This window comes from Pseudophryne corroboree, chromosome 6, assembly GCF_028390025.1.
Source record: "Pseudophryne corroboree isolate aPseCor3 chromosome 6, aPseCor3.hap2, whole genome shotgun sequence".
Taxonomy (NCBI): domain Eukaryota; kingdom Metazoa; phylum Chordata; class Amphibia; order Anura; family Myobatrachidae; genus Pseudophryne; species Pseudophryne corroboree.
The window spans coordinates 498,062,446-498,082,907 of NC_086449.1; positions in this window are offsets into that span (position 1 = coordinate 498,062,446).

Below are 20,462 nucleotides of genomic sequence, written 5' to 3' on the forward strand. Positions count from 1 at the left end.
AAGGGATTGGCTAGGCAATTATGCAGATTATCAATACTGAGAACAGATTGGTGGAAATGATCAGCTGACAGAATCCAAGATGGCTGCGCCCATGCAGACACTTGGAGGGAAGTTTGGTTTGTAATCCATGTGGTAATGAAAACAGTAATGGCGGCGCCGGCCACCGGAGACAGGAGGCGCCAAGCTGACAGGTGCACATCCAACCACGCGGACACAGCGGAGGCCGCGGCTGACGTAATCGCCACTCAGACACTCTGCATGCAGAAGCTCAGGGACGGCGGCGGAGGCCGCGGAAGACGCCATGCCAGGTGTAATATGGCGTTTACTGTGACAGCGTCTCAGAGTGACAGGAGAGGATACAGGAATGTAAACATCAGGATAACAGATGGGATCTGGTCCTGGAGCGCTGAGCCAGCCTTAGGAGGCATCTGATGGGTAAGAAATGGCGTCCAGATACCCGGATCGTGACAGCACACCCCCCCCCCCCTTTAGGAGTGGCCCCAGGACACTTCTTTGGCTTTTGAGGAAACTTGGAATGGAATCTCCAGACCAAGGCAGGAGCATGGACATCAGAAGCATTGGTCCATGAACGTTCCTCAGGGCCATAACCCTTCCAGTCAATAAGATATTGTAGTTGACCGTAACGGTGACGTGAGTCCAGGATCTTGGCTACTTCATACTCAACGCCTCGTTGAGTTTGGACTTTCGGAGTTGGAGGAAGTGAGGAATGAAACCGATTCAAGATCAGCGGTTTCAACAGGGAAACATGGAATGTCCTGGGTATTTTTAAGAAGGGAGGCAACTGAAGTCTGTAAGCAACAGGATTGATGACTTGTTCAATCTTGAAAGGACCGATATAGCGAGGTGCAAACTTCATACTGGGAACTCTTAACCTCAAATTCTTCGTGGATAACCATACCCGATCACCCACCTTGAGAGCAGGAACTGCTCGACGCTTCTTATCCGCAAACTTCTTGTACCTGAACGATGCCTTGAGCAGAGCTGATCGTACGCTCTTCCAGATATTGGCAAACTGATGCAAGGTGATATCCACTGCGGGAACAGAAGTTGCTGGAAGCGGTTGGAACTCAGGGACTTTAGGGTGGAATCCAAAGTTAGTGAAGAATGGTGTTGAAGCAGATGAAGAATGATACTGGTTGTTATGACAGAACTCGGCCCAGGGAAGTAATTGAACCCAGTCATCTTGAGAGGAGGACACATAGATGCGGAGGAAGGCCTCCAAGTCCTGATTCACCCTCTCGGTTTGACCATTGGTCTGAGGATGGTAAGCCGTGGAAAACTTTAGCTTGACTTGGAGGACTTGACATAAACTTCGCCAGAATTTGGCTGTGAATTGAACTCCTCGATCTGAGATAATTTCTTCAGGAAGACCGTGGAGTCGGAAGATCTCTTGTATGAATACTTGAGCCAACTTGGAAGCTGACGGAAGACCGGTGAGAGGAATGAAGTGTGCCATCTTGGTGAACCGGTCAACTACCACCCAGATGGTATTGAACTTGTTGCACATGGGTAAATCTGTAATAAAATCCATCGACAAATGGGTCCAAGGTCGACGGGGAACAGATAGTGGAACCAGTTGCCCCGCAGGCGACTGGCGGGATACCTTATGTTGAGCACACTTTGGGCAAGATGCAATAAACTCCAAGACATCCTTTTTCAGAGTTGGCCACCAATAGGACCTAGAGATAAACTCCAGGGTTTTTTGGATACCTGTATGTCCGGCAAAACGGGAAGCATGGGCCCAATGCATGAGCTTCTTCCTTAGCATCGGTTTCACAAAACTTTTCCCTGATGGGGGCGTAGAGTCCATCCCTACCGTGGAGAATGCCAACGGATTTATAATAGGATGCTTGTCTGAAGACTATGACTCATTTTCTTGCTCCCATGAGCGGGAAAGGGCATCGGCCTTGCGATTCTGAGAGCCCGGACAGAACTGGAGTTTAAAGTCGAACCTGGAAAAGAAAAGTGCCCATCTGGCCTGACGAGGGTTGAGACATTGTGCGCCTTTCAGATATAAAAGGTTCTTGTGGTCTGTAAGTATGGTGATTGAATGAGAAGCTCCCTCCAACAGATACCTCCACTCTTCTAGAGCGAGCTTGATGGCTAGCAACTCCTGGTCGCCAATGGCATAGTTGCGCTCAGCTGGGGAGAACTTCCGGGAGAAGAAACTGCAAGGGTGTAAATGGCCATCTTTAGCCCTCTGAGATAACACCGCTCCTACTCCAACGGAGGAGGCATCCACCTCTAAGATGAAAGGAGAGTCGATGTCAGGCTGTTTCAGAACAGGCGCAGAGATGAACCTTTGTTTTAAAAGATGAAATGCTTGCATGGCTTCTTCAGACCACTTGGACGGGTTAGCACCCTTCTTAGTGAAAGCAGTAATAGGCGCCACAATGGTGGAAAAGTCTCGTATAAACTTTCGGTAATAGTTGGCGAACCCTAAGAACCTCTGGACCCCTTTGAGGGTTAAGGGTACCGGACAATTTTGGATTGCTTGTAGTTTCTCAGGATCCATCTCTAGTCCGGAACCGGACACAATGTACCCTAGAAACGGAATGGACTTGACTTCAAAGACGCATTTCTCTAATTTGCAATAGAGATGATTGACACGGAGACGGGACAGAACCTCTTTAACCCAAAAACGATGTTCCTCTAAATCGTTGGCAAAAATAAGGATATCGTCTAGATAGACCACGACATGACGGTATAGAATGTCTCTGAAGATCTCATTGACAAAATGCTGGAAGACAGCTGGAGCATTGCTCAATCCGAAGGGCATGACGAGGTACTCATAATGTCCGTCACGGGTGTTAAAGGCGGTCTTCCACTCGTCACCCTCACGGATCCGGATGAGATTGTATGCACCTCTCAAGTCCAGCTTTGTAAAGATGGTAGCTCCGCTAACTCTGTCAAAGAGCTCAGTAATCAGGGGCAAAGGATAACGGTTCTTGATGGTAATGTCGTTCAAACCTCTGTAGTCGATGCACGGCCGCAGACCACCATCTTTCTTTTTTACAAAAAAGAAGCCTGCGCCGGCTGGGGAAGAAGAAGGTCGAATGAACCCCTTTGCTAGGTTCTCTTTAATGTATTCCTCCATAGAATGCGTCTCAGGCAGAGACAACGGATAAGTTCGGCCTCGAGGTGGAACCTTCCCTGGAACGAGATCAATCGGGCAGTCCCATTCTCTATGAGGAGGAAGGATATCAGCAGAAGCTTTACTGAACACATCCGTGAAATCTTGATATGGAGGAGGTGGAACATCAGACGACCTGGGGGAGGAAGAACAGACAGGCAATACTTTAAACAAACATGTCTCAGCACAGGAGGAACCCCATGCCAGGATATGCATAGTCGTCCAATCAATTGTAGGATTGTGAAGACGGAGCCATGGAAGGCCCAGGACCACAGGATGTGTGGCTCTTGGAATCATTAAAAAAGAAATAAGTTCGGAATGAAGAACTCCCACTCTCAGACGAACTGGTAGAGTCCTTAAAGAAATAACTGCATCAAAAATTTTGCTGCCATCCACAGCAGTTAAAGAAATGGACGAAGGAAGTCTCTCGGTGGGTAGGGACCACCGTTTAACATAGGCTTCGGTAATAAAGTTCCCAGCTGCTCCGGAATCAAGGAGGGCAATGACGTTCCGATAACGTTGAGCAACTTGAAGCGAGACTGGGAGATTACAATCTTGAGGAGATGGAGAGGAGATCATTACTCCTAGCCGGCCCTCTCCTTGGCGAGCTAGGATTTGGAGTTTCCCGGACGTTTGGGACAGGCATTAATGGTGTGAGACGGAGCTGCACAATAAAGACAGAGAGACTCGGAGAGACGTCTTCGGCGCTCAGCAGGAGTTAAACGGGAACGGCCAATTTGCATGGGCTCATCTTTAGTTGGTGACAGTTGGCGAGGAGGAGGAGCAGAAGATTTTGGAGCAGATGATCTTCCACGCTCAGTTGCTCTCTCTCTGAAACGTAAATCAACTTTCGTGCAGAGTGAGATTAGCTCATCTAACTTAGAGGGTAAGTCTCTGGTAGCTAACTCATCTTTAATACGCTCAGATAAGCCATGCCAGAATGCAGCATACAGGGCCTCGTCGTTCCATGCCAGTTCGGATGCCAGGATCTGGAACTGTATCAGATATTGTCCTACAGTACGTGACCCCTGGCGTAAACGGAGAATCTCGGATGAAGCTGAGGTTACCCGGCCTGGCTCGTCGAAGATGCGCCTGAATGTTGACACGAATGCAGTGTAAGAAGATAGCAGGGTGTCGGACCTCTCCCATAACGGTGATGCCCAATCAAGGGCTGAGCCACTGAGAAGAGAAATAATGTAGGCAATTTTTGTACGGTCACTGGGAAAATTGCCAGGTTGTAGCTCAAACTGAATCTCACACTGGTTGAGAAATCCCCTGCAGAATCTTGGAGATCCGTCAAATTTTGCTGGCGTTGGAAGATGAAGACGTGGAGCAGAAATGGGTAAGGTGGGTGGGGTTATAGCTGGAGTCACTGTGGTTGACGCACCAGACGCGCCTGATCCACGGAGAGTTGTCTGAATCCCATCCAGCCGAGTAGAGAGATCCTGGAGACAGCGGATGATGTGGCCCTGTGCAGCCTCCTGATGTTCTAGTCGGGCTGCCAGTTCTTGCATCGGCCTGGCCGCTTGATCCTGGTCTCCGGCTGGATTCATTAGGTCAGTGCTTACTGTCACAACTGAGGGCCTAAGCTGACGGGAGGCAGCCTCAGTTGTAGGGGCTGAGATGTACCGAAACCTGGGAGGTTATATCAGACCCCTGGACATGTAAGTAACATGAAGAATAACTGCCCGAAGGCGTGACCACGACAACTTGGATAAAAGTCAATGATGTTTATTATGACAACTCCGCAACACAGCAGCAGTAAAAGAAAACATAAAAGTCAGCAGAGGATAAATACAGTTCCTGGGTACTACAGGGTGGCAAGAGCCACAGGGCTCTGGTAGTGTGAGATAGTTCTTATAATCTTCTAGATGGAAAGTCCTTACCAGGCCCGACTGTAGCAATAGAGATAGCCCAGGATTGTACCAGCTGGTGTTCCAGGAAAAGCTGGGCTGCTGTAGATAAAACGGCTGCTGTGGATACTGGCTGGAACCAGACTGTTGTTGGCACGGAGTGGAAACTGGCTGGAACCAGTTAAATAATAAATGAACTTGAGAGCGATGAAATATGAGCTGAAGTTTGGAGTTTGAGAGCGGTGAAATTATAATACCGGTGGAGAGTGGTAAACTGTAGAAAGGACACCGGCCCTTTAAGAGAAGCTGTACTCTGCTGGAAGCTGGGCTGGAAGCAGGTAATGTTGTAGCTGGAAACAGATGAATCCACAATGGATCGGAGAGTCAGGCTACACCGCAGGTGGAATGCTGGTGCGGGTCTCTATGGTGGAAGTCTTGAGACAGGAGCTGGAACCTGGAAGACAATCACAGGAGAGAGACAAACAGGAACTAGGTTTGACAACCAAAGCACTGACGCCTTCCTTGCTCAGGCACAGTGTATTTATACCTGCAGCAAGGAAGGGATTGGCTAGGCAATTATGCAGATTATCAATACTGAGAACAGATTGGTGGAAATGATCAGCTGACAGAATCCAAGATGGCTGCGCCCATGCAGACACTTGGAGGGAAGTTTGGTTTGTAATCCATGTGGTAATGAAAACAGTAATGGCGGCGCCGGCCACCGGAGACAGGAGGCGCCAAGCTGACAGGTGCACATCCAACCACGCGGACACAGCGGAGGCCGCGGCTGACGTAATCGCCACTCAGACACTCTGCATGCAGAAGCTCAGGGACGGCGGCGGAGGCCGCGGAAGACGCCATGCCAGGTGTAATATGGCGTTTACTGTGACAGCGTCTCAGAGTGACAGGAGAGGATACAGGAATGTAAACATCAGGATAACAGATGGGATCCGGTCCTGGAGCGCTGAGCCAGCCTTAGGAGGCATGTGATGGGTAAGAAATGGCGTCCAGATACCCGGATCGTGACACCCACAAAGAATTCTCAGGCAGTATCCTTTCCCCACTAGGGCCAGGATATGATGGGAATCTTCCCCTAGGGTGTCACGTTTGCCCAAAAGGTAGCCCTGACGTAACAGCTATTCTCAGGGATCCTGCAGATAGCGTGCACATTCTGGTACACTACTCAGATCGGCGATTGTGTCGGCATGGGTTTATAGCGTTGTGGCAGCGTGGACAGATACCTTATCAGCAGAGATTGAGACCCTAGTATGTATATAGATATATATATGTATATATAGAGATATATATATATATATTAAAAATGCTGTCTTAAGAGATATGTATATATAAAACATGCCCAAAGAGACATGAGTATACTGGGTCCTAGAGTCAAAGCTATGTCGATTTCTGCTTGACGTGTCCTGTAGAATATGCAATGGACAGATGATGCCGACTTAAGAGGCATATGGAAGGCTGAGGATTGTGTGGAGAAGGGTTCTCGGACCTGGTCTCCACAGCTATAGCTGGTAATTCTGATATTTTGCCTTATATTCCTGCACAGCCTAGGAAAGCACGACATTATCAAATGCAGCCTTTCAAATAAAGAAACAAGAAAGTCCGAGGTGTGTCCTTTCTAGCCAGAGGCGGGGGCAGAGGAAAGAAGCTGCACAACACAGCTAGTTCCCAGGAACAGATGTCCTCCCCGGCCTCTACAAAAATCCACAGCATGTCGCTGGGGCTCCACAGGCGGAGCTAGGCCCAGTGAGGGCACGCATTCGTAAGTTCAGCCACAAGTGGGTTCACTCCCTGGTAGATCCCTGGGCAATAGATATTGTGTCTCAGGGATACAAGCTGGACTTTGGGAAGATGCCCTCTCCCCGACAGCCCTGCCGGCTTCCCCCCACGAGAGGGAAACAGTGTTAACTGCAATTCACAATTGTATCTTCAACAGGTGGTGGTCAAGGTTCCTCTCCTTCAACAAGGAGGGGGTTATTATTCGACCATGTTGTAGTCCCGAAACCAGACGGTTCGGTCAGACCCATATTGAATTTAAAATCCCTGAACATATACCTGAAAAGGTTCAAGTTCAAGATGGAATCGCTAAGAGCGGTCATTGCAAGCCTGAAAGGGGGAGATTTTATGGTGACTCGGGACATAAAGGATGCATACCTTCATGTCCCCATTTCTCCACCTCATCAGGCGTACCTCAGAATTGCGGTACGGGATTGTCATTACCAATTTCAGACATTGCCGTTTGGTCTCTCCACGGCCTTGAGAATATTCACCAAGGTAATGGCGGAAATGATGGTGCTCCTGCGGAAGCAAGGTGTCACTGTTATCACGTACTTGGACGATCTCCTCATAAAAGCGAGATCAAGAGAGCAGTTGCTGAACAGCGTATCACTTTCTCTGGAAGTGTAACGGCAACACGGCTGGATTCTATATATTCCAAAGTCGCAGTTGGTTCCTACAGCTCATCTGCCTCTCCTAGGCATGATCCTAGACACAGACCACAAAAGGGATTATCTCCCGATAGAGAGAGCTCAGGAGCTTGTGACACTGGTCAGGAATCTATTAAAACCAAAACAGGTGTCAGTGCATCACTGCACTCGAGTCCTGGGAAGGAGGGTGGCATCATACGAGGAAATTCCCTTTGGCAGGTTCCATGCGAGGACCTTCCAATGGGACTTACTGGACAAGTGGTCCGGATCACATCTTCAGATTAATCACCCTATCCCCCAGGGCCAGGGCATCTCTCCTGTGGTGGCTGCAGAGTGCTCACCTTCTCGAAGGTCACAGATTCGGCATTCAGGACTGGGTCCTGGTGACCATGGATGCAAGCCTCTGAGGGTGGGGGACAGTCACACAGGGAAGGAATTTCCAAGGGCTGTGGTCAAGGCAGGAGACCCTAAGTCAAGCGGAGACCCTGCTTCGCGACCAACCGGTTCTGATTCAGTCAGACAATATCACCGCAGTGGCTCATGTAAACCGCCAAGGCGGCACAAGGAGCAGGGTGGCGATGGCAGAAGCCACCAGAATTCTTCGCTGGGCGGAGAATCACGTAAGCACACTGTCAGCAGAATTCATTCCGGGAGTGGACAACTGGGAAGCAGACTTCCTCAGCAGGCACGACCTCCACCCGGGAGAGTGGGGACTTCACCAAGAAGTCTTCATGCAGATTGCAAGTCAGTGGGAACTGCCACAGGTGGACATGATGGCATCCCGCCTCAACAAAAAGCTGCAGAGATATTGCGCCAGGTCAAGAGACCCTCAGGCGATAGCTGTGGACGCACTGGTGACACCGTGGGTGTTCCCGTCAGTATATGTATTTCCTCCTCTTCCTCTCATACCCAAGGTGCTGAGAATCATAAGGAAAAGAGGAGTGAGAACAATACTATTTGTTCCGGATTGGCCAAGAAGGACTTGGTATCCAGATCTGCAAGAAATGCTCACAGAGGACCCGTGGCCTCTGCCTCTAAGACAGGACTTGTGCAACAGGGGCCCTGTCTGTTCCTAGACTTACCACGGCTGCGTTTGACGGCATGGCGGTTGAACGCCGGATCCTAGCAGAAAAAGGCATTCTGGATGAGGTCATTCCTACACTGATAGAGGCTAGGAAGGATGTGACGGCTCAACATTATTACCGTATATGGCAAAAATATGTTGCGTGGTGTGAGGCCAGGAATGCCCCTACGGAGGAATTCCAGCTGGGCCGTTTTCCTTCACTTCCTACAGTCGGGAGTGACTTTGGGCCTGAAATTGGGTTCCATTAAGGTCCAGATTTCGGTCCTATCCATTTTCTTTCAAAAAGAACTGGCTTCTCTTCCTGAAGTTCAGACGTTGTAAAGGGAGTGCTGCATATTCAGCCCCTTTTGTGCCTCCAGTGGCACCTTGGGATCTTAACGTGGTGTTGAGTTTCCTGAAGTCACACTGGTTTGAGCCACTCAAAACCGTGGAGTTAAAATTTCTCACGTGGAGGGTGGTCATGCTATTAGCCTTGGCTTCAGCTAGGCGTGTGTCAGAATTAGCGGCTTTGTCACATAAAAGCCCCTATCTGGTTTTCCATATGGACAGGGCAGAATTGCGGACCCGTCCACAATTTCTGCCAAAAGTGGTGTCATCTTTTCATATGAACCAACCTATTGTGGTGCCTGTGGCTACTCGTGACTTGGAGGATTCCGAGTTGCTGGATGTGGTCAGAGCTTTGAAGGTTTATGTAGCCAGAACGGCTAGAGTCAGGAAAACTGAGTCGCTGTTTATCCTGTATGCATCCAACAAGCTGGGTGCTCCTGCTCCAAAGCAAACTATTGCTCGCTGGATCTGTAACACGATTCAGCAGGCTCATTCTGCGGCTGGTTTGCCGCTCCCAAAATCAGTAAAAGCCCACTCCACAAGGAAGGTGGGCTCTTCTTGGGCGGCTGCCCGAGGGGTCTCGGCATTACAGCTTTGCCAAGCAGCTACTTGGTCAGGTTCAAACACACTTGCAAAGTTTTACAAGTTTGATACCCTGGCTGAGGAGGACCTTGTGTTTGCTAATTCGGTGCTGCAGAGTCATCCGCACTCTCCCGCCCATTTGGGAGCTTTGGTATAATCCCCATGGTCCTTACGGAGTCCCCAGCATCCACTAGGACGTTAGAGAAAATAAGATTTTACTTACCGGTAAATCTATATCTCGTAGTCCGTAGTGGATGCTGGGCGCCCGTCCCAAGTGCGGATTTCTTCTGCAATACTTGTATATAGTTATTGCTTAAATAAGGGTTATGTTGTGGTTGCATCAGGGTTGATCTGATGCTCCGTTGTTGTTCATACTGTTAACTGGGTAAGTTTATCACAAGTTATACGGTGTGATTGGTGTGACTGGTATGAGTCTTGCCTTGGATTCCAAAATCCTTTCCTTGTACTGTCAGCTCTACCGGGCACAGTTTCTCTAACTGAGGTCTGGAGGAGGGACATAGAGGGAGGAGCCAGAGCACACCAGTATCCAAATTCTTTGTCTCCTGCGGAGCCCGTCTATTCCCCATGGTCCTTACGGAGTCCCCAGCATCCACTATGGACTATGAGAAATAGATTTACCGGTAAGTAAAATCTTATTATCTCTGTGCTGCATTATTGTGAGCAGTATAAAGTTGGACAGTGCAGCATTTTGGTGACCAGCAGTATATATATAGTAGTACAGTACAGTAGGCCATTGCTGTATCTTTCAGCTCTGTGTCACTTCAAGTATCCATATCTGTGCTGCATTGTTGTGAGCAGTATAGTAGTACAGTGCAGCATTTTGTTGACCACCAGTATATAGTAGTACAGTACAGTAGGCCATTGCTGTATCTTGCTGCTCTGTGTCACTTCTAGTACCCTGATCAGTGCTTAATATCTGTGCTCAGTGTCAGTGCTGCATTGTGGTGATCAGTATACTACAGTACAATAGTCCAGTGCTGTTCTCGCTGCTCAGTGTCAGTTCTCCGTAGTATCATCAGTGATCAGTATAATCAGTGCTCAGTAAAATCAGTGCTCAGTAAAATCAGTGATCAGTAAAATCAGTGCTCAGTATAATCAGTTCTCAGTATAATCAGTGATCAGTATAATCAGTGATCAGTATAATCAGTGCGCTCATAGACGTGCGCCCATTTTCTGCCACTAGTGCATTGGGATTTAGACGATTGATTAAGTTATTGTGTCCCCAGTACAAAATCCCATCTAGATTCCACTTCACTAGGCAGGCGAAAGCGAGATTTTACAAATTAATATCAGTGATTTATAATTAATTATTAATTACAGTGATCTTGCCAAATGATTACAGTGATTTTGTCATTTTCTTCCAGTGATTTGGACCAATAATACCATTGATTAGAACAAATAATTCCAGTGATTTTGCCATTTTCTTCTAGTGATTTGGACCAATAATACCATTGATTAGAACGAATAATCCCTGTGATATTGAGGTGTTTGTGTCGCTTAGCTTAGCCATCCAGCGACCACAGTGCACCTCTTTTTCTCTTTTCTTTGCATCATGTGCTGTTTGGGGCCAACTTTTTTTAAGTGCCATCCCGTCTGCCACTGCAGTGCCACTCCTAGATGGGCCAGGTGTTTGTGCCGGCCACTTGGGTCGCTTAGCTTAGTCATCCAGCAACCTCGGTGCAAATTTTAAGACTAAAAATAATATTGTGAGGTGTGAGGTGTTCAGAATAGACTGGAAATTAGTGGAAATTATGGTTATTGAGGTTAATAATACTATGGGATCAAAATGACCCCCAAATTCTATGATTTAAGCTGTTTTGAGGGTTTTTAAAAAAAACAAACACCCGAATCCGACAAAAAAAAGTTCAGTGAGGTTTTGCCAAAACGCGTCCGAATCCAAAACACGGCCGCAGAACCGAATCCAAAACCCGAAAAATTTCCGGTGCACATCTCTACTATCTCAGTCATGTTTTGTAAGTACAGTATTGTACAGTAGATGTAAGCTGACACACCCCCTCAAAACGATCACCAGTATTTTTGCTGCCGCGCCCCGTTACCTTCCCAAGCGGTCCCTGACTGTCGATCACTTTGTAAATAAACCCTCACTCTGAGCAACATCGCTAAATTACCTTGGTGCCTACACAGTGCAACTTAGACTCATGCACAGTGTTAATCACTTTGTAAATATCTGTGAATCAGGCCCTCAATTGCTTATTTAAAACGCAATTTTTATACACTGTATATGGTACATAGAGGACTGGCCTTCATTTATATTACATATAAATATATGTTACATGTATAAAAATGTGAAACTTGCAGAAACAACTGAAGATAACATTTTCTTGAAGACATTTTTCTTCCTTAATAAGGTTTTGTTGCAGCAACATGTTTGAACTGGTTAACTAATTAGATTGGTTGCTAAGGTGATTTTAAGCAAACCGGATTAGCCCCATGCCACCAGGAAGTCAACAATATAAACAGAATGACGAGCATTTTAAGCTTTAGCATTAAAAAGTCCTTAATATTAATTGTTCCCGGTGACATTTATAAATGTATTCCTAAATGCTAAATCTTGTGAAATGTATCTTATTGTTACTGATACCTGGTAAATAAAAATGGGACTGTAAAATGCGTCATTACGGAGATCCTCATAGGGATTCTGCAATGTTGTTTTGTCTCTAGAGTACATCCATTCTCTGTTTTGTTACATTACTCACACAGCTAATGTGTGTTAACTAATAATCAGTCTCAGCTCTGTTGAAAATATAACGTAAACCTTATGCAAAATGAATCGTTTTACCTTAAACCAACCTCACATTCTCTGATTATGGGCTCTTGCTAATAAATATAGTACTTGCAATGTCATTAGTGAGCCAGAACCCTGTGGCTAAATCTGTTGTAGATGATATCTGGCAGTACAGTGCTTGCTATGACTGTTTTAATAATATCTCCTTGGGACTTTTTTAAATTACTTGTAACAGGCTTCAGGAAAGAAAGATTGAAGACATTTCAATTGGAATTTGTGATGTCAGTTATTATGCTTTTCTGTGACGCCAAATCAGCCTCCATTGGATAGATGAATTCAGTGACAGATGAGATGAGAGTTAATGTGTGACCGTATGTATTTATCTCTGGAGCTAGTTGGCAAGAATTGGTTTTACTTCAATTGAAATAATTATGCAGGTGCACTTTTTGGCCTCCAAATTATTAAATACCTGGTACTCTAAACCTAACTAAGGTTTGGTAAGTTTGTATGTGACAAGTAGCTATAAAACAGCGGTTGGTACCTAGAATGGTAATATATTAGCATTGATCTAGGGTAAAGTCTGATCTCTCTGCATCTTGATCAGCATAGGCATAGTGCAAACAAAGTCATAAGACAGGCAGAAGTTGTACCTCAGCTTTCATTTTCTTTCCTAACATTCTATATTTAGCCTAGTAGAGAACAAATCACGCAAATTAGACTTAGGGCACTTTTGTTCACTTATAGATATAGTTTAAAAAAAATTAAAACTTAACTTGAATATGTTTACAAGCAAAAGGTGGGAATAGCAGTAGGTTTGGGTTGACTGACATTCAAAATCACATACAACATGTCTGAAACTTGATATGGAATAACACAATCTTAGACTGAAGCCCCACCACCAACCCGTGTCCAGCTCGGCATACTGAACATGGGTCGTTGCCTCAGATATAATTACCCCTTTCACACCGCCAGTTAGTCCCAGGTCGTTACCACTCACACAGGATGCTTTTAGATGACATCATCTCCAGGCGCTCCTGAGAAAGCCAATCAACAGCTTTTTAGGCATGACCCGGGTCTGCCTTTCACACTGCAGCTGACTTGAGTTGGACTCAGGAATAACCCTGGTTGCAGCTTGTGTAGTGGACGTGGGACAGACCTTGGATGCACGACCCGGTGCGACCCTTTCACAGCGAGTCTGGGTTTCATCAACTTGCCTCACCAATAACCCAGGTTCTCGGATCTGTGTGAAATGGTTATTCATGATTTGTGTAGTGTAGTAGGTTATTGCTTAGTGAACACACTGATCACCAGAGTAAATGTGTCTCCAAGTGTATAGGTGTGGGGATAGTGGAGCTTGGGACTGTCTGTGTCCTCCCTTGTCCTGTGGCTCTGCATATTTTTATGTAGTGCAGTGGCTGTTGCAAGCGTTTGTGGGAGCGCGCAATCTTGCGTATACACTAAGCAATGTAAGCGATATGTCGTTCCAAAGCGGCATTTTGGAACGACATCGCTCCAGTGTGTACCCAGCTTTAGATGGGAAAAACTGAAAGGAGAATACTGTAGGAGAGAGCAGACACCTGTCCTGATTCTCCATCCCTGCTGTCATTACAGGTAAGTTTGCTATTATAGTCTCATACAAGAAACAACTCTCATTTATGGCATGCTTGTTATCAGTCAAGGTGTGAGGTCATAAAGTATAATATTTACAAAAGCTACTAATCGTAAGACCAGTGAATTACAGCCACGGCTGTTTCTAGCCAATTTGGATCCCAATGCGAGAATTAAAAATGCGTCTCGTCCGCCGCTAAAAACAGCACTGATTACAGCACACAGCTACACAGGTATTTCTGCAAATAAAGAGATGATAACACTTCTGTTCCGTAGCCCAAGCCATATTGCCAAACAAGATACTTATAAAGTATGTCTCATCCATATAAAGTAGGAAGTAGTTCTGGCCTGATGGCCAATTTGGGAGTTACCCTCTTTTTCAATGGTACAGTTAGTTTAAACACACAGCAGTGGCTTATGAATTGGTACTAAACACCTTGGTAACCACATCAAACTCGCTACTCATAGTTCAATTTGTCTGACCGTCTTCACATGTTTATAGTGGAACTAGAGAAGTGCATTGGACACTTTTCGGGTTTTGTGTTTTGGTTTTGGATCTGGATCTCTGTTCATGTTTTGGATCTGGATTGGTTTTGCCAAAACCACCCTTTCGGGTTTTGGTTTTGGTTCTGGATTAAAAAAAAAAAAAATATCGCAGAATTTTTTTACATTTTTATTCTACAGTATTGTTAACCTCAGTAACAGTAATTTCCACTCATTTACAGTCTATTCTGAACACCTCACAATATTGTTTTTAGGCCAAAAGATTGCAGTGAGGTAGCTGGATGACTAAGCTAAGTGACACAAGTGTGCAGAAAAAACACCTGGCCCATCTAGGAGTGGCACTGCAGTGGCAGACCGGATGGCAGTTTTAAAAACTATGCCCTAAAGAGCACATAATTCAAAGGAAAAAAAGTGGCTCACGATGGAATTGTCTTGGGCCCTCCCACTCACCCTTATGTTGTTTAAACAGGACATACACAGTTTAATAAACCCATCATTTCAGCGACAGGTGGTCCCCCTGGAAAAAGCTCACCAAGTTCTCTGAATCATAGCTAGCTACAAACATATCACCTCCATATTTGATGACTTTTCCCGTTATGAGAAGAGGCGAGAGGAAGAGGACAGTGTCACGAAGGTGATTAAAAATTAGAGAGGCACATGCAATCAGGAACAACACACAGGCTTTTACCTCCACTCCTATCTTGGTGTGGAACAGAAATTACTTTAACCAAGCAAATATATAATTACCACATTACTGGACAAACTAAGGGAAAAGCCTCCGAATTTGTATCCCCTTCTCCTTTTTCAGGGATTACGATAAGCTTGGATTTAATGCTGGAATGCAAATAAACTGGTGTATACCACAGGATCAAGATTGGAAATTCTCCCCTCTATGGAGTCTGGAGACTTATTTTGTGAAAATCTTGTAGGTTTCTTTTCTTTTTAATTGCATTTTTATGTACATATGTGGCAGATGCCTTATTTTCATTTTTCACAGCTCCCAGATACATGCATGTGAACCTACCTGTGTGTCCCAGTTACACGCATGTGAGCATACCTGTGTCTTTTTTATTTTATTTATATTTTATTTTTAAATAAAGCAGCACCTTAGATGTTTTAGCAGCCCCTCATGAGCCCCCACAGCAGCCCTGGATCGGGCAAGTTGAATTTGGGTGGGTTCGATACAGTACTAAGGAGGACTGTGCAGTGAATTTTTCATTATTGAGCCCCTGTTCTAGTGGAGCTTACCCCTCTAGTCCAAACTCATTTCCTATTACAAGTAGGACTGTGGGAGGAAGCAATGTTAAACTCTGTGCCACCAGCACACCTCAGCCTTGCAAGCCAGACATCTTTCTGGCTGTAAGCCACCATGAGACTCCATACTGGCCCTTATTCAGTAACTATTTGTGCCTCACAGGAGCTCCTGGCCCATGTAGTGCTGCAGTGCAATGGAAAGCTGATGCAATGCAAGATCGCTGAAACTCTGTTCTTCTAACACCGTTAGGCCTAGCGATAACCCTACGCAGCCCTTATATTGTACACTTATTAAGGAGAAAACATTTACAAAATAAAGGAAACGAACCCTGTAAAACAAAGGCATATTTTGTAAATAATCCCAAAATGTGGAACATTCATAATAAATAAAAATTGAGGTTAACTAATCGGAGTCATTAATTTGAGTCCCTAACATGAAATAATTGAGAAGAACCTCTCTCTAATGCTGGGTACACAATGCACACTAGAAGATATAACTACTAGAGATGAGTGGGTTCAGACAGGGCACCCCTGGAATTATATGGCAGTACCTTTGAACTTATACAGCAGATAGGCAGCAGCCCATAACTTATACAGCAGAAAGGCAGCACCCCTGGACTTATACAGCAGATAGGCAACACCCCTGGACTTATACAGCATAGGCAGCACCCCGGGAGAATTACACAGCACAGCAGACAGGCAGCAGCACCCCTGGACTTAAACGGTAGTGGGGCAGCACCCCTGGACTGATTGGGCAGAGGGGAAGCACCCCATATAGGGCAGCACCCCTGGAATGATGTAGCAGACAAAGAAAAGATGTGCAAGATGGATTTGTCCTTCAGGCCTCCCACCCTTATGTTGTGTAAACAGAACATGCACACTTTAACAAACCAATCATTTCAGTGACAGGGTCTGCCACACAACTGTATCTGAAATGAATGGTTTGTTTGAGCCCCCACCAAAAAAGAAGCAATTAATCTCTCCTTGCACAAACTGGCTCTACAGAGGCAAGATGTTGTCCTCATCCTCCAATTCCTCACCCCCTTCAGTGTTTACATCCTCACAGAGAAATAATTCCACACTGAGGAGGTGGATTTTTTGGTATTTTACCCAGGCATGACAATGGGCTTTTTCATCCCATGGCCAACAACTGTCTCCACTGGTCCCTTAGTCAAACAAACCACATCATCATCGGAGTACTGATGGTCAACTTCCTCCTCTGCGCCAGCTACACCAATATCCTCCTCATCCTGGTGTACTTGTACAGTGACATCCTCAATCTCAATATCAGCAACTGGACTGGCAGTGCTCCTCCCAGCACTTGCAGAGGGCATGCAAATGGTGATAAGAGCCTCCTCTTCCCATACAGTGTTGTGAAGGTCAGGCCTAAACATCGCAACTGCGGACACACTTGGACTCTCCTTGTGGATTTGTGATATCTCTGAACGCACAGTTGTTTTTCCCTGTGCTTTAACAAGCTTTATTTTTACAAAATTTTGAGAGGGAGGAGGGCTTCCATCTTCACGAGAAACTGAACCACCAGTCAGGAATATAGGCCAAGGCCTTAGCTTTTCCTTGCAACTTTGTGTCATGAATGGCATATTGTCAATTTTACGTTTCTCATCAGATCATTTCTTTTATTTTTTGTTATTAATTTTTGCTTTTTGTATTTTACATGCCCTCTATGACATTGGGCATCGGCATTAGCAGACGACGTTGATGGAATTGCATCATCAATGTCATGACTGGTGGCAGAAGCAGCTTCAGCACAACTACTATGAACTGGAAGTGGTTCCTGATCTTTCAATATTGTTACCTCCAAATTTTTGTTCTCCATTTCCCAGGTCAGCACCCCATTATTATTACAGCACACAGAACACTGTTCCTTTATTTTAACAGCACCCCTGTATTTTAACAACACCCCTGTATTTTTACATCATACAGAACAGGTGCCAGTGTACCTTTATTTTAACAACACCCCTATATTTTTACAGCATACAGGACAGGGCTAGTGTACCTTTATGTTAACAGCACCCCTCTTTTTACAGCATACAGGACAGGACCAGCACTCCTGTATTTTAACAACACCCCTGTATTTTAACAGCATACAGGACAGGACCAGCACCCCTGTATTTCTGCAGCAGGGTCCACAGGTTATCCACAGGATAACACTGGGATATGATGAAGCAACACCAGATTTGCACCAATCGGTCAAAGCTTTTCGGCCTCCCCGCATGCAACAGGCTCGTCCATATATCCCCGCCTCCTGGCTCAGGCAAATCAGTTTTTTGTTTGGTGTGGCAGGAGCTGGCCTATGGTCAGAGGGCTGCTGGTTTTTAGCAGCCCTAAGCTTTCTTATTTTATTTTTATAGTCTTACTATTTTTTCTTGAGTGATCTATTTAAAAAGTGTCTTATACGTACCTTAGAAAGAGTCGCTCCAACAACTCTCCGCCGGGTCGCGACAATGCTTACCCACAAGTACAGTGCTGTTTTGGCCGGCGTCTGTGTCAGACATACTAGCAGGTGCAGCAGACATTACCAGGCTGTGGCCCGAGCACGGGCAGAAAGTAAGGCATCGGTTCCGCTTAGAAGGGGAATACGAACACAGCCGCACTGTTTTGGAGGAGACTACCAAACAGTCGCTGACGCGGTTGCCTCCTCGGGTGCACCAGCGATAGGCCTTAGGGATCATTGGCTCCAGGAATAGTATGAGGCTGCGATCCCTAGGGTTGATGTCAGCAGTGGGGAGTCAGACGCTCTCCTGGTCGCCCCTCCTCCCGGTTCATGACCAGTTTCCTCCGAGTCTCCCGCCATGAACTGTTTTCCCGCTTCCATCTGAGACGCTGTATATGAAGGGGACCCAGTCGCAGCATAGGCAGTTGTGTGACTGGTGCATCTATATTCACTGAGCGTCTGTAATCACAATAAGTTCATGGAGCGGCAGTGTACACTAGTAGCATCTGGATCCACTCAGCGTTCGCAAATGTATTGATCGTCCTGGAAGCGGGGTGAGTCTCCCAATATCCCACTCTACTGAGTATGGGTAATACAGCACTAAGTCTCTATTTACCTTTTCCATCCAAATAGTTAGATAAGTGCCTATTGCATATGAGTCTATATACTATTACTGTGGTTTCTTTCGCTATGCATCTGAATACGGTAGATCTGTTTAAATATGATTCAGTAATATGTTCTCCTACATACTTGAAATGTAATTGTAGTTGATGATGTGATCATATTGTTTATTACACTACTGTATAACATGTGACTGACTGCTAGTGTGATTGCTGACTTTACTATATATTCTGTAAGTTTTTCTCTATTCCGATCCTCAATGCTGGTGCATGGGTAGGGTCAGATTGTATGTCACTTTAAAAAGCTTAAAGTGATTACAGTCACAAATTGTGTAGTACACTGTGGAAGTGTTGATTATTTATCATGTCTAAGAGCAGCAAAGGTGAGGAAGATATACTCACAGCAACACCAACACTCATATCATGTTTGTCTTGCAAAGCTGGGTTAACCTCTCAGGATCTGGTTCAGGATGGGTTGTGTGCAAATTGTTTTAGCTTTCACCAGGGTCTCTTGAAAAATACAAGGCAGATTCAGATGCAGGTTGATCCAGCTTTGGCTATGTTTGCACAGAGATTATCCAGTATAGCTGAATGGATAATTCCAACTCCTGTACCAGGGATAGGTTACACGATTAATCCTTACATGCAGCTTCCCACCTGTGGTTTATAACTTCCAACAGCAGCCTCTCAAAAGAAAGAGACTGATAAGCCAGTGGTCAGTAAATCTTCATCCTCACAGGCTACGCATGTTTCAGATGAGGATTCATTGGAGGATGAAAGCTCAATAAACTCTGCTTCGGCATACCAAGAGGAGGAGGAAGGTCTCAGCTCAGTGGATCTAGCTGAGTTAATCAAAGTAATGGAAGCCATTCTATCCTTAGAGTATTCAGCAGAGCCTGTGTTAAAAACCAAGTCACCTGTGTTTAAATGTCCCAAAACAGTTAAGACTGAGTTTCCAGGGTAAGATCAGCTGACCGAAATCATGGAAGAGGCTTGGGCTACGCCCAATAAGAAGTTTAGAATTCCTAGGAAATGGAATTCCAATTATCCTCTACCAGCTAGGGTTTGTTTAAAAAGGGAGGTGGCTCCTAAAGTAGATACGCATGTGATTTGATTAGTGCTAAAATCTACATTACCTTTGCCTTCAACATCATTAAATGATGTCACGGATAGGAGAGTGGATGGTTTTTTAAAAACCATTTTTCCCCTGTCTGGGGCAGTCATAAGGCCAGCCATAGCTTCAGCTTGGATGGCAAAGGCTGTGGCTGCCTGGGCTGATGCATTGGAGGGGGATTTTTCAATAGCATCTAGAGATCAGAAATCCCATATAGCACATATAAAACAGGCTGCAATGTTCTTGGAAGAAGCAGCATTAGATATGGGTACTATTGCCTCCAGGGCATCAGCTTCAACAATAGCTGCTCGCAGAGCAGTTTGGCTACGTACGTGGAAAGCTGATTCAGAATCAAAGAAGGTTTTGGAATCTTTGCCTTTTTCTGGAGATATTCTTTTTGTTAAAGAATTGACAGATATTTTGGAGCTAACCCAGTGTAAAATGTAACTTTTATTATATTATATATTAAAAGGTTAATTATTAACCTTTTAATATATAATATAATAAAAGTTTAATTTTAAAATTATTGAACACTGGTACTACCATGTCTGTTATTATGCAACAAATGAGTGCCCCCAAAAAAGAGTCTTCTTTTCTTTCCTGTGTCTATATGTGTTGTTTCTGACTCTGGGGAGTACCACCAACCGTAGTAAATTTTTTGGAATTTTTCATCATCCTAATTCATATAGGTAGTTGGTC